Source organism: Lissotriton helveticus, chromosome 2_1 (genome assembly GCF_964261635.1).
Source record: "Lissotriton helveticus chromosome 2_1, aLisHel1.1, whole genome shotgun sequence".
Lineage (NCBI taxonomy): Eukaryota > Metazoa > Chordata > Amphibia > Caudata > Salamandridae > Lissotriton > Lissotriton helveticus.
In genome coordinates, this window is record NC_136059.1 from 1,940,126,890 (window position 1) to 1,940,142,926 (window position 16,037).

Below are 16,037 nucleotides of genomic sequence, written 5' to 3' on the forward strand. Positions count from 1 at the left end.
ACATTGTTTTCTGAAAAGAACAATCTCTTTTGAGGATCACACCTTCTAAGACACCCACGATCCTTTATCACACTGCACACTGGTCCTGAAGAAAGCCCACCTGACACACCTATGCGAACAAGGGCTGAAACATGTCGACCATTTTAAGTACACCAGCTCATTATAGTGCGTGAGAGTCCTAAATACTCTTAGAAACGCACAACAGTTATATTTTTAACTAACTTGAATCCAGACCTATTAAAATCCAATTCTGGCTGTACGCGTATTTTACAGAATTTACCCCTTCAAACATATCACTGATCACTACTGTTTTTAACCAGGGGTATTCCTCCGGGTGGAGGTTGCATAATCACTAACCCGATGATGATGCAGACACGTGTTCAATAGGCGGAGAACCAAGATAAACCGCCCCTACCATCTAATAGACACGTGTATGAGGGTTTTTAAATTGGGACACGTCGAAATATTGCATACCAAGGTTATGCAGGACAAGTGATCCTTTCCCCATTTGATTTTTTGTACATTTAGTTCAAGGAAGCTGAATGGATCACACCTTCCTTCTCCCTCCCTTCTTGATGATTTAGTAAACCAAATAAGCCAATCATGGAAACCAATCAATATACACTTTTCATAGGGAGCACTTGCACTGTGGCACTGATTGGCAGTGGCACAGTGCTCTGAGCAGCTAACACCAGCAAAACACATGAGGCACATCAGCAAAAAGTGGAAGGGAGACTCACGCCAAGGTGCCAGGTCTAACAACGTTTTTATTCCTGCATCTCAAATACAGGGTTCTGCACTTCTAACAGTATGGTGTCCGGTTTTAGGATTATAGAAACCAGAATGTGTTCAATAAGTGGTTGGTGAATACAAACATGTAATTTGGTCACTTTTTTTATAGTATTTACATTACACACACTTTATATCATCTTACACGTTTTTTTTTATACCATTTCACAGACAGGGGTAAGATGTGATTTGCCCAGAAACTTAGGGCTAGATTTATCAAAGGTTTTGCGTCGCCCTTGTGCCATGCAAAGGGACACAGTGTGTCGTAAAACCTAGAATAAGACTTACCAAGCCACGCAAGGCTACCTTGTGTGGCTTGGTAAATCTGGATTAACGCAAGGCAGTGCAAGTCGCTGCCTTGCCTTACTCTGTCCCAGGGAGGTGTCCATGGGTGGAGCTGGGGTGTTGCCACGCACCCACCCAGTGATTTGGGCTTATTTACCATGAGTGATAAGCCTGGGAATGCGTCAAAATGCTGTGCCTTCCGAGGGTAGGCGTAACTAGGAGAAATATATTTATTTCTCCTAGTATTGTTTCCTCTTTCTACGCATGCAGAAAGAACAAAAAAGTCAAATGATTCATTTTGTGCAGGAATGTATTCCTTCCGCCACAAAAGCAATCCTGCTTGCAAAGGAGGAACCCTTGCATTATGGTGCAAGAGTGCCTGCGTCGTCGCTAGGTAGCACATAGTGCGCCACAGCAAGGAGAGGACAGGAATGCACCATATAATATTAAATATGGCACCTAGCGTATGTAAAAGAAAGTGGTGAAACACGGGTTAGCGCCAAAATTGCTAACGACCCGCTCTGTCACTTTAGAAACGCAGGGATGTGCCGTATTTACAATAATATGGCACACCCCTGATTTCTTCCTGCGCTGGCGCTAAATTCAGCTGCCTAGCGCCCAGTGTTGATGGAATGATTGTTTATGTGCAGGAATAGACACCTTCCTGCACATAAACAATCATTCATGGCAATTTATTGTTTCTATGTGTGCACAATGCAACACACATAGAAACAGCAAACACCATGTTAAAACCAGATTTTCCTTGGTCTTAATTTGGTGCTGCCACCTGGTTACACCACCCAAATATATATAGGGGGCAGCATAAAAAATCAAAAGGTGTTGGGGTGGACCGCCCACCTGAACACTCATTCCACGCCCCTTTCACGCTAAGTGTCGCGTGAAAGGGGGCCTTATTTACAAGGCGACATTAAACCATGTTAAGTGACTTAATGCCACCTTGTAAATAAGGCAAAGGGTTTATCGCCACTGGCACGTCACTAAAAGTGACGTTCCTGTTGCTAAAGGGGCTTGTAAATATGCCCTTTAGTTTTGGGAAACTTGTCAAAGCGGGAGTTAGACCTAAGGCCATGGATTTTGCATATAGATTAAGGAACTAGATCATATCTCGACCGGTTCATGGCAATCTTTGATAGATTTACTGATCAACATTGTCAGTGCTGCAATGAAATGAGTCACCAAATCTTCAATGAAATCCACTGTGAACATGGACTCAAATTTACCTAGGTCGAAGTTGATTAGAATTGCAGTTTGCAAAAGAACTTCCAGAGATTATCGCAGAGCTGAAAATGTTCAATCTAATAATAACATGCCTTAACAAAGGAATACAAAATCTCTGCTCAGGGGTTCCTAACTTGAATTCAAAGGATCCCTGGAGGTCCAAGACTGTTTAGAAAATTAAATAATATTAGAAGAATAATGAAGTACATATACACACAAAATCAAAATGAAAACATGTCACATTCTTTGTAAACGTGAAGGACTTTGAAATTGGAGGCTAGATATTAAGTTGATATCCTTTGCTTGAGTCATGGAAGTGACTCAAGTACATCAAACACAATCTAGAATGGACAACTGGTGCTCAATTGAAGGACTGACATGCACCAACAAAAAGCACACATATATTAAGAGAAAAAAAGAAAAAGTGGTAAGTTAGGATCTAGCATGTTGTCTTCTTTTAGAAATTAAAGCAAATTCGGAAAAACTTTAACTTTCCTATTAAAATATCTATTTTTCTATATTTTGTGTTTATGAATTAAATTACATATTTCATAACTTGTATATGTTGTACTCTTGTTTCTGTATTTTTATGTATTGTATTGAGATTTAAATAGTAAGCATAGATTAAGCTGGTGTCAGGCTTCCAGTAGTGGCTCAGTCAAACTACTAGGGTGCTGATGCAATTGTTTCCTGGAATTAGGTCAACGGAAGTATAATCCATGTCTTGCCTGAAAACTCTGTTTAAGAAAAAAGAGGGCAGCATATAGAAAACTCTCCAAATTTTTTTTTAACATATCGGCTTTGTGGTATTTTTCTAAAATATCTAGAGGGGTTTCACCAGCCATTGTGATGCTCTTCCGACTAAATCTTAGTCTGATGTTTCACAGCTGCCCACTAATATCAGGGCAGCAGAAGCCATAAAAGAAATGGAAAGGGACTATTTAATGTTACTCGGCTCTGTCAAGTCTGTACCTTTGTAATCAACCATGAAATCGAAATAAATGGCTATTTCATGACTACTCTATTCAGAATCAGTCACCAATATCATAATTAAGCTAACACCCCTGAAGCTTAAAATCATTACTTTCAGCCTCACAACACTCATCTGTCCTCGATATGGAATAACGAGTGGTTCACAGACAACAAGTATAGTGCAGAAAGTCTAATGACAACCATATCCAATCTCCATACAGATATATTTATATAAAAAACATAGCTTATCTGCTACACCGTCATATCTTAAAAAGATCTTTTCAGTTTGGTTGCCAGCTCCCTCACTACAAAAACAGGACAAACCCTAAAAAGCTCTTTGCAACCTACACAGCAGCAAAACCTACTCTGCCCTAAACAAATACCTCTCTATTTAGAAAAATGCCAGTCAAGATCTGGATGACTTATTTCACAACTAACTAGAAGGCAAAGATGGAGCGAAAAGTCTGAATCTTTCCATGGGAACCCGGAATCTAGAATGGGTGCTGGCTTCAAAGAGTGCATTAGAGCCCAGTGAGACCAGGAGAGACCCATCAACACACATATTTACAGAGTTAAAATGTCTGACATTGCAGTGGCACGAGGACATGGCAACCATTTCCTGAAAATGTTCACAGACAAGAATTTTAAATGAGTGTGGTGTTTATTATTGAAAGAAGCAAACCGTACAGATTTAATTAACACACCATATACAGGGAAGATACATCTGTGGAACATTCTGGCCTCCATTACCGTGAATGCTGGACAAAGTTGGCCATAGATGTGGAACAGACGTATGTGTCATTTGCCAGTAAGCATCACACCTGAACCCTTTGGTTTGAGAGCGGTGGTTTGTAATCTGTTGCTGCCTCGTCGACAGTAGAGGTAAGGGGACCTTGAAAGGAGTGTGGAGACAACAAATATATGCAGAATTTAAGATTTGCTAACATTCGTGCCAAGAATTTTCAATTCTATTAAGGACAGGAGGTGAGGATTATGCTTTCTCATTTCTTTACTGAAAAAACACAGCAGCCAATAAGAACACAGTAAAGAAATAAAACACTACATTTCCCATGAGCACGTAGTGACCATAGAGTAGGCAGTATAAAAGGAACCATAGAGGACAACACTTCCTCTTTCTTTGTGCCGACCAGTTCAACAATAAGTTAAAGTTCCAAGAATCCAAACGAGAGATGAACGAGAACACGAAGCACAGGCCATCGGGATGCAGGACGATGAAACAGAAGTAGAAGTTCGTCTGCGCAGAGCATCGATTCCTGGCACGTGGAACACGAGATCAGCAGCTCATTTAGGATCTGAACCTAAAAGGTAAAACAGAGCCGTAATAACCAAAACCCACCGATCGTAGGAATCATAGTTAGACAAAAGGGTGGGAAAAAACAAGGCATAGAACAGCATCATGCATAGAAAAATACATGTACATCCAATCAGTGATAATAACACTGTAATGCAGATATAAACAAGGGTGGGATAATCCTCGCATCCTGTCCTTAATAGAATTGAAAATTCTTGGCACGAATGTTAGCAAATTTTTAATTCTATGGCAGGACGGAGGCTCCGATTATGCTTGTTCAAAGCTTAGCCACCACAACAGAAGCAACATCCACAATAGGTTTAAAATAAAACGTTTTAAATACTGATTCGGAAGACCAATCAGCGGCCTTCATGATATCTTGGAGGCCGACCCCCAAGGAAAAAGCCTTAGAAGCCATGGCCCCTCGAGCAGAGTGAGCCCCAAAGACGGAGACGTCAATGCCCGCCTCCAACATGAGCCAGCGCACCCAACGCGCCAATGTAGCAGGAGTGACAGGCTTAAAAGGCTTCTGTAAAGCAATAAGCAGTTGACCCTGTAAATCATGTCGAAAAGGTGCAGTACTCACCTCATAATCCTTGATGCACTGAACCACACAAAGCTTTGGATTGTGTGGAAAAGAAGGATAAGATACCGAAGATGTGTTACATTTAATACGGCGAGAAATGGCAAATGAAACACACTCCGGAGAGAACTTGCGACCAGCAAGATCCAAAGCACGAACATCCGAGACACGCTTGCAGGACAACAGACACAGCAACATAGTCAGCTTGGCAGACAACTGCTTGCGAGAGAGCAAAGAATTGGAAGGCCATGAATTCAAGAAACGTAAAACCACTGAGACATCCCACAAGGCGACATACTTAGGGCAAGGAGGTTTTACCATCCGAATGCCTCTGAGTAATTTGGAAACCAAAGGATGTTCCCCAATAGGTTTATTATCAGGAACAGGAACATGGCCAGCTGAAATTGCAGAACGAAAGTTATTTACAATCCTGTATGCCAAACCAGAAGAAGCAATAAATGCGAGAAAATTCAGAACTAAAGTGACATCTGCAGAAGAGGGATCCACTGACCGTTGCGTACACCAATCACACCACTGTTTCCAAGCTGACGCATAACGTTTGTGTGTGTTGGGGGCCCAAGCCTCACCGATAAATCGGGCAGCGTCTGAAGAAAGGCCTGGGATTTGCCAGCGTCCCCCGAAATCCGCCACGCCACAAGACGGAGATGACCCGAAAGAATGAGGGGGTGTGGTTCCAGCAGAGGGTCCAGCAACAGGTTCCACTTGCTGGGGCGAAGGAGCGGCGGAGAGCAGCTCATCTCCAGAAGAACTGGAAACCAAGCCTGGGCTCTCCAAAGAGGAGTGATGAGAATGAGCTCCGAAAGAAAGTGCCTCGTGCGTGCCAGAACCCTGGGAATCATCACGAAGGGAGGGAAGGCATAGCACAGGTGAGGAGGCCACGACTGGAGAAACGCATCCGTGGCCAGAGCCTCCGGATCCGGGCGCCAACTGTAAAACAGGGGAAGCTGTTTGTTCAGGCGAGAGGCAAAAAGGTCCAGGTGACAACGTCCCCAAATCCGGGACAACATCCGAAACACCCAAGGGTGAAGCCGCCAATCGCTGTAATCCCGCAGATGGCGAGAGTTCCAATCCGCAATGTGATTGTCGCGACCAGGAAGGTATTCGGCAATAACCGTGATCTGACGTCACAGACACAGATGCCAAAAGTCCGCAATTTCCGCCAGGAGTTTGGACTTGGTACCCCCGAGCTTGTTGACATATCTCACCGCTGAGACATTGTCCATGCGCAGGAGAATGCAACAGTTCCACGCCTGAGGGTAAGGCAACGAATTGCGAAAGAGCCCGCAATAAGCTCCAAGCAATTGATGTGAAGGGATAACTCCTCCTTGGACCAACGGCCCCCCGTTGGAAGGGAACCGCACCGGGCTCCCCAACCCCAAAGACTCGCATCCGACTCGATTACCACATCCGGAGTCTTTCCGAACAGCGCACGACCGTTCCAGGACTCCATGTGGTCCAGCCACCACAACATCTCCCACCGAGCCTCCTCCGAAAGAGGAATGAGGTCGGAGTAACGCAGGCCCTTCTGAAGATGTCAGATCTTGAGGCGTTGAAGAGCCCGATAGTGTAAGGGCCCTGGGAAAATGGCTTGGATTGAAGAGGACGATAGACCGACTATCCGAGCCACCGACCGCAAGGATACCATCCATTTGGACAGAACCAAGCGAATTCCCGTTTGATCGCCCTGATCTTCTGACCGGGTAACAGGAGGTGGCAGGCCACCGAATCGATGCGGAACTCCAGAAAGTCTATTGTTTGCGAGGGCTGAAAATCTGATTTCAGAGGATTCACAAGAAATCCCAGAGACTGCAAGAGTTCGATGGACCACTGTAAATGTTGTTGCAAAAGGAGAGGGCAATGAGCCATCAAAAGAATGTCGTCGAGGTAGACAATCAAGCGGACCCCCCGGGCTCGCAAAGATTCCACCACCGGACGCAGCAGCTTCGTGAAACACCACGGAGCGGAGGAGAGACCGAATGGGAGGACAGTGTACTCGAACCACCTCCCCAGCCATTGAAACTGGAGGAAGCGACGATGAGGACCATAGATTGGAACAGACAGGTAAGCGTCCTTCAGGTCGAGACGGACCACCCAGTCCCCCTCTTGAAGTACGTCTCGAAGAAGGTGAATACCCTCCATTTTGAAGTGACGGTACACCACCCCGCCGTTGAAGTCCTTCAGATTGAGGACCAGACGAGAACCCCCTCCCTTCTTCTCCACCAGAAAAACGTTGCTGACGAAGCCGTCGGGATGACAGAAAGAAGGAATGATGGCCCCTTTCGCTAGAAGAGACTCAATTTCCTCGGAGATGAATGCCTGATCTTGTTGGGAAAAAACATGGGGTACGGGAAGATGGTGTTGGAGAGGGCGGTCGTAAAACTCGAGTTTGTAACCTTGTACCGTCGCCAACACCCACGCTTGATATTAGTTGCCAATTGTGGAGGAAATATTTCAACCTGCCCCCCAAAACAACCTCGGAAGCCAGAATCAAGCTCACCTGAGTTCGAGGAATCAAGACGTCCACTTTGGGCACCTCCATAGCCGCCTTTGGAATACTGGCCTCTCCCTTTACGGGAAGGGTAGAACTTGGATTTGCCAGAATTGTAGTTGTCTTGGCCGCCGCCTCTTTGGGACTGTCCACCACGTTGGATAGATTGAGTGTTACCCCGGCCGGACGAACGTCCCTTTCGTCCAGCCCGTCCGAAAACCGGGCGGAAAGCCAGACGAAGATTGTACTGAGCTCTATCAAGGCCACTGAACGTTGCCACAAAGTTAGTAAGTTCCTTGAGAAAAGGATGGCCAAAAAGCAAGCCCTGAGTCAGGGGTCCAGATTCTGAAGGAGCTAGATCAGTCAATTTGGGGTCCAATTTCATGAGAATTGAGCGACGGCGCTCGCATGATAGAGCGCAATTGGCATTGCCTAGAATGCAGATGGCCCACTGAGACCAACCCACCAGCTCTTCAGGGTCGATGAGAGCGTCAGAATCCTTAGCGCGATAAGCCAGGTCTAGAATCTTAGTCAGGGGGCCAAGAAGGTCTAACATTTTGTCCTGACAGGACCTCCAGGATCTGTCCAGACCCTTCTTCGGATCTATGGAATACTTTCTCATATAGGTCACCATAGTGGGATCAACATCAGGCGTTTCCGCCAGTTTGTTAGAAAGATCCGGACGGGGACACTCCGACCTTAAGCGAGTGCGAACATCTTTATCAAAAGGGCGCCGGATATGCGTCTGCACATATTCAGCCACTTCAGGGGAGGGAAGCCAGGCAGTGGAATTGGGGTGTACAATTTCTGTAGGGTCAAATGTAAGCACTTGGGGTTTAGATGGGGCATCCACAAAGTGCTCCTTACGAGCCTTCTTCTTAGGTGGAGGAACCACAGGATCTGAAGAAGAAGAATCAGTAGAGGACTCATTGGTCGAAGGGGAATCCTGTTGCAACAACACAGGTCTTTTTGATTTCTTAGAAGGACGCAAAGTAGTCAAATATTTAGCCAATTATGCAAAATCCGCCATGTGTGGATTTTTGGGAGACCGTTTGGAACGTCCAGAATGTGGCAACCATCCTTGCTGAGTGGCATACTCAGATAATTGCCTTTGTAAAGGGGCAATAGCATGAAATAAAGCTTGACCCACATACTCGGCATCCATGGAGCCTGTAGGCTCCTCATCATCATTGTAGTACTCTTCATCCTCATAATAATCTCCCATAATGCCTTTAAGCAAAGGTAATATGCCCACAGAGGTGAAGGAAAAAATATATATACAACCCAAAGGGCAATTCAGGGGGAGTGTAAAACCCCAAAGCAAGCCAAGTAAACCAGGAAAAACTGCAAAATCAAGTGTGGAGGGAGGGCTTGCTTTAACACTCTAGGCAAAGCCTATGCAAAATTTTACAACCCCTGTCCTAAACTGAACAAGGGCGTGCAGGGGGCCTGACGACCTGGCAGGTGGGCGTAGGCAGAAGAAGCCAATTCAAATATCTCCAGGGGAGAAAAGCCTTTCACGCGCTGACAAAAGCCAAGTCAAATTCCTCCTCAGAAATGCTCGGAATGCGCTGTCAACGTCGGCCGCCGGAGCAGGTAGACAATTGACACAGCGCATGCGCGGTGACAAGCGAGCCAGTCGAAAATGAGAGACGCGCGAGCTGGACGTGCGTCTCTCAGCCCCGTCTCCCGCTCCACAAACTACTAACACGCGCAGAATACGCGAGCCTGCAAGCGGGGGGGTGAGCACACGCCCCCGCAGAAACGCCGTAACAGGAACGGCGAAATAAACCGGCAAACAATGCGGAAATGCAAATAACAGCAGCGCAAGCCAATTTAGCAAAAGCACATCAATAATTAGCAGCAATAGAAGCACAATATCAACAGTAGAGGAAAAAGTGCACTTAACTGGCTGCGGAGCAGCAAAGAAAGAGGAAGTGTTGTCCTCTATGGTTCCTTTTATACTGCCTACTCTAGGGTCACTAGGTGCTCATGGGAAATGTGGTGTTTTATTTCTTTACTGTGTTCTTATTGGCTGCTGTGTTTTTTCAGTAAAGAAATGAGAAAGCATAATCGGAGCCTCCGTCCTGCCATAGAATTGATTCATAAGTTGTATCTCCCTTTCAGTCCCAGTAATTGTTGTTTCTAGCGAGTCGGAGTAGGTTCTGGAAGAAAATGTTGCCCAAACTTGTGGCCCTTACATTCTTTCAGTGAGAGTGATACCCAGAATGAGTCTGCGGTTTGGTGGGCGGGGACAGAAACAGGTGCACAAAGATTGCAACTTCTCCCGGAAACTCTTAAATCCCATTCCAATGATGCAGGGCGACGAAAAGGCAAACATATCCACCAAGACCCGGCTGGCAGTAACCGCGCTTAGCGTGTCTGAGAAATGGCGGAGCACAGCATTGATGAAGGTGCAGGACAGGAAGAGGACGACCAGCCCTGCGACCACCTGGGCCGCGCGCAGCTCCTGCTGCTTCTGGTGAGACGGTCTGCCGCCCGCCCCCTCTGCGAACACGCTCTGCCTGTGCTTCAGGAGGATCCACACGATCTTTAGGTTCACCAGGCAGAGGAGGACAGCCACCATGTACTGAGTGACAGACCCAGATGTCGTGTCGTTATGCCTGACTGTCCAGTGAGACAGGTCAGGCAATGAGGAGGAGGAAAGAAGGACAGGAAAAGGAGGAGCATTTAGGTTGTGAGCCAGTAACTTCCTGGCAGGGAATAAAGAAGGTTGCCCCTGTTAGAGCTCCGTGTCCTGTGATCATTTGGGCGGGTAAAGGTGTGACAATGGCGACGAGGGTGGGATGAGCCATACCCCACACACAACGTCACGCAGCCCAGCCGAATACCGGCCCCAACGATCAGCCAGCTTCGGAAAGAGCGTGCAGAAGAGCGACGCCTGCGGCGGATCCTGGCTCACGGACGAGCGGAGCAGGCAAGAGCACGCGAGGGCGTACCTGCGTGATAGCGCCTAGCTGCGGAGAAGTGGAGAGCCTGCCAAGCGGCGCTGAGGTGCGCTAGTACCTGCCCCTCTGAGGCCTGTGGACCGCAAGAAGTGGAGAGCCCAGTCGAGCGGCGCCGAGGTGAGCGCGATGTCCCTGCACCCCTTCGAGGCTTGAAGACGGCGAGGGTGAGTCCCCAGCACACGCGACCGCTAGACAAGCCAGAGCGGGTCCACACGTGCGCCTGAGACTGCCGAGAGCCGGGGAACATGGCGGCCATGGTGAAGTCAGGCGCCGGCCCTCAATAGACCCACGCGTCTCACACGGCGGCCATTTTAAAGTCAGGCAAGCCCTCAATAGACTCACGCGTCCCACACGGCGGCCATTTTAAAGTCAGGCAAGTGACCCGAGCACCTAAAAAGGCGGGAACAAAGCCAAATACATCACGCAGGAGCAGCAGAAGACAATTATAAGCTGAAACACTCACAAGCACTACTAAAGAGTACAAGAACAATCAAATACTGCTGACAATAAGTGCAAATACCTACTATACAGACCCACCATGTCTGATACCGATGCCCAAAGTACGTCCTCGACCGGAGGTGCACCCACGCAACCCACCACAACGGCGGTGCCTCAAGTAGCGTCCATAGGAGCACCTTTCATGCGACAACCACAGCCGCTGGTGCTGACGCCTGGCAACACCATGGGCCCTGCATGGAAAACCTGGAGCGAGGACTTTGAAGATTACATGGAAGGGTCTCTCGTACAAGACTCTAAGCGCAAGCTGGTTGCGTTACGAAATCTTGCTGGCCAAGAAATAGCACAAATAATCAAAGAAATGCCCAACGTTGCCACAGCCACTTATGACGAAGTGAAGGCTGCCCTTGATCGGCGATTCCTGCACAAGCGCAATGTCGATTACGAACGCTATGTGTTCAACCTAGCGTCTCAGGAGAAAGGAGAGTGCATGGGTGATTTCATCACACGCATCAAAAGGATGACGCGTCACTGTGACTTCGAAAACTTCAAGACGGAAGACGCATTACGGCTCCGAATCATCGATGGTTGCCGCTCAGAATCGCTACGAAGACGCCTCCTAAAGAAGTCCTACACACTAGAACAAATCGAAGAACTTACAAGGATTAACGACCAAGCAGAAGACCATGCTAAGAGGATGGAAACACACAAGCCTGAACACAAAGACAAAGACAAAGACCACAAAGAGCAGGCTTTCCGAATACAGTCGCGCACAAACATCCGCCCAGGGTCGAGTGCGCATAGGACAAGCAAGCATCACCGCAGCTCTCGGAAATCACCACCCCGCCGAGACTCACGACATACCAAACACACCAAACCTGCACCTGCCTGTTATCGATGCGGTCAAGACTACCCCCACTCAGGGCAGTGTCCGGCCATCGGCCAACGATGTCACCGATGCGGAAAAGACAATCACTTTGAGATAGCCTGCCAGGCCAGACAATCTGCCCGAAGGTCACCCACTCCACGATCTGACACCCGGCACCATGCCCGTGCTGTAACGAGAAGAGAGAGCCAGACTCCTCAGGTTCTAGTACCAGCTCGACATATTCCCACCACCGACACAGCCGATCCACAAGTGCGCCTCGTTCCCGTCATCACTCCACGAGGTCACGGGCTCACCGCTCTTCATCCAACAGCTCATCGGCACTCACCACAGTGTCACAAGACAGTGACGAATATGTCTGTAGAGTGTTTGACTCGTCAACAACAATGCAGGACAGTGACGAATACATATGCATGGTGGCTGACCCAGATCGGCTCAAACGATATCCAAAACTAGACATCCTGATAGGAGACCATCCAGCGAAATTTGTCCTGGACTCAGGTGCTTCGTTGAATTATATCTGCGCGCTAGAATACCAGAAGATGAAGAACCGACCCAAACTAGAGCCAGCGGCAGTCTGCATTTTCACATCGATGTGCCGGAAACCACTGCCGTGCCTTGGCCGATTTCATACCACACTGACTTTCAAGAACAGGAAAATTCCTGCATACATCCACGTTGTGGAAGGACCCGACTTCGCCGACTGCTTGCTCAGTCTGCCAACAGCGGAACGACTGAAGCTGGTGGAGCTGCTATACATGACGGAAGATGCCCCTGACATCGTGGCAAAATTCCCGAAACTGTTCAAAGGTCTGGGCAAACTGAACCATTTCAAAGTAAAGCTCCACATCAACGAAAACATCACACCTGTTGCCCAGCATCACAGGAAGGTGCCCTTCCACTTGCAACAAGCCGTTGATGACGAGCTACAAGACCTTTTACAATCAGACATCATAGAACGCACGTCTGGACCCACCCCTTGGGTATCACCGGTCGTGGTGGTCCCGAAGAAAGGACAAGACAACAAAGTCCGGCTATGCGTGGACATGAGAGCGCCCAACACCGCCATCGAACGGGAGCGACACCCAGGGCCTCATATCAGTGATATGATCACGAAACTGAATGGTGCTACCATTTTCTCCAAACTTGACCTGAACAAAGGTTACCACCAACTGGAGCTCCATGAACAATCGCGCTATATCACGACATTTACCACGCATCAAGGCTTATTCCGATACAAGCGCCTGAACTTCGGCATTTCATCAGCCGCCGAAATCTTCCAGGAAACGATCCGAAAGGTCATACAAGGGATCCCGAACTCCTTCAACTACAGCGACGACCTGCCTGCTGGTCTTCGGCAAAGATCAAGTTGAACATGACACCGCGCTGGATAGAGTGTGCCACGCGCTACTGCAGGCAAACCTGACACTGAATGCCCAGAAGTGCGAATTCCACAAAAGCACCCTCAAATTCTATGGCCATACCTTTTCAAGTGAAGGCATGACACCAGACCCCGACAAGGTAGCCGCACTTGCTGACACTCCGACACCCAATGATGTAAGTGACCTCCGCTCCTTCCTAGGAATGGCGAGCTACTGCGCGCAATACATCCGCGACTACGCTACCATCAGCTACCCGCTCCGAGAACTGACACGTCAAGGACAACCCTTTGAGTGGTCACGAGCGTGTGCCAAAGCCTTCACAGAAATAAAACAAGCTGTTGGGTCTGCCACTAACCTAGCATACTTTGACACAAACAAAAGGACAGAGATCACTGTTGACGCCAGTCCGGTGGGTCTGGGGGCCATTCTCGCCCAATACCGTGAACATTCTGATCAACGGCACATCATCGCCTATGCGAGTCGCAGCCTCACGGACACGGAAAGAGCATACTCCCAACCGGAGAAGGAAAGCTTGGCTGTGGTGTGGGCGTGCGAACACTTTCACTTGTTTGTATATGGAAAACATTTTACCATCATTACTGATCATCAAGCCCTCCTCACAATCTTTGGCAATCCCAACGCTAAGATGCCACCCCGAATCGAACGAAGGGGTCTGAGACTCCAAGACTATGTGTACACGATCGTTCACAAACCAGGAAAAGCTGAAAACCCTGCGGACTATATGTCCCGCCACCCGTTACCGAGTGCCACGAAAACTGTATCTCTTGCAGACGATTACATCCATTTCGTCATTGATGCAGCGTGTCCTCCTGCAGTTCCCCTGGAAACCATCCAAAATGCATCTGCTTCTGACCCGCTGATTCAAACTGTCATGTCCCACGTGCGCAACAACTCCTGGCGCAACGCACTGAACACCGCGCCTGGATCGGATCCTCCCCTGCACGACCTCACAGCGTTCCACCGTGTTCGTGAAGAATTGTCCATCAGTGACAACGGCCTTCTCTTGCGAGGGGGAAGGATCGTGATTCCTCACAACCTGCGCCAAGGCATCATTAATCTAGCCCACGAAGGACACAGAGGCCTGAACGCCACAAAGAAGACTTTGAGAGAACGAGTCTGCTTCCCCTCTCTCGACTCCATGGTAGAGACAACTCTAAAAGACTGCATGACGTGCCAACTAGTGAGTCGTGAAGAATCACCAGCACCTCTTCAAATGTCCGAACTGCCAGATGAGGTGTGGAAGCAAGTAGCGGTCGACTTCTTTGGACCGCTCCAGTCTGGACAATACATCATGGTTGTCATGGATGAATATTCAAGATTTCCCTTCGCACACATGATAGCATCCACCAGAGCAACTGCTGTCATTCCCGTACTGGACGACATCTTTGCAGCATGGGGTGTCCCCGCAAGAGTCAAGTCCGACAACGGGCCCCCGTTCAATGGCCATGAGTTCGCGGATTTTGCGAAGCATCTCGACTTCAAACATCACAAAATATCTCCACTGTGGCCGCAAGCCAATGGCATGGTAGAGAGATTTATGGGTACATTAAAGAAAGCCATCCAACAAGCAGAGATAACACGCCGCGATGTCCAACAAACTTTGAACGAAGTACTAAGGGCCTACCGGACCACTCCCCACAACACCACGAATCAGTGCCCAGCCACAATAATGTTGGGAAGGACACCGAGAACAAGAGTGCCGATGGTAAACGCCACGCCTCAATCAAGGACCGTCACTGTGGACCACGAAACACTAGTCGACATTGACAAGGAAAGGAAACAGAAAATGAAGACCTATGCAGACAGTCGCCGGCACGCCAAAGAAGCTGATATCCGCGAAGGCGACTGGGTCATAGTGAGAGGAGACCGGCGAACGAAAGCAGACAGCCGATACCTGAACCTTCCCTTACAAGTCCACAAGAGGAAAGGAACCATGATTACAGCCAAAGCTGATCACAAGCAAATAACGAGAAATATATCTCACTTCAAAAGACACTATCCAGTGAACAGACATGAATCATCCTCAGGCCACACGTCCAGTGACTCTACCAGTCAGAACGACAACGCCGAGATCCACCATTATCAACAGCCGAGAATGGCCAATAGTCCTGAGCGACGCCGACACACGCCAGAGAGAGAGACTCGCCCCAAACGCCTGGTGAGGAAACCACGGCGACTCGACGAAGAAATGTAGCACCACTTCTTTGAACAAAAGGGGAGATGTTGTGTCGTTATGCCTGACTGTCCAGTGAGACAGGTCAGGCAATGAGGAGGAGGAAAGAAGGACAGGAAAAGGAGGAGCATTTAGGTTGTGAGCCAGTAACTTCCTGGCAGGGAATAAAGAAGGTTGCCCCTGTTAGAGCTCCGTGTCCTGTGATCATTTGGGCGGGTAAAGGTGTGACACCATAGAACACCACAAAGTTGCGCATGATGGCGTCCTCTTTGCTCAGAGCCTCATTCAAGGAGCAGGCGCAGTGGGACACGTTTGCACCCAGCCTTTTCTCCGGGGCAAGCACAGCGAACAGCAGGTACAGGAGTCTCCAAAACACCCAGTGCAACAGCAGTGCCACCTGCAGGCGGGAGCAGGCCTGTGCGGTGCTGATCTGAAGGTTCTTCATCTCTTGCCGTCTGGAC

The 16,037-nt window shown here is 48.4% G+C and overlaps 1 long non-coding RNA gene across 1 annotated transcript in view; it reads right to left on the minus strand.

Annotated features, from left to right (window-relative positions):
- Window positions 1-4,495: 4,495 nt before the first annotated feature.
- LOC144818958 (uncharacterized) overlaps window positions 4,496-16,037 on the minus strand; it is a 206,795-nt gene continuing 195,253 nt past the window's right edge. Inside the window, exon 3 of the long non-coding RNA XR_013607185.1 lies at window positions 4,496-4,604. This is a non-coding gene — a long non-coding RNA (uncharacterized LOC144818958). The remainder of the gene's footprint in view (window positions 4,605-16,037) is intronic.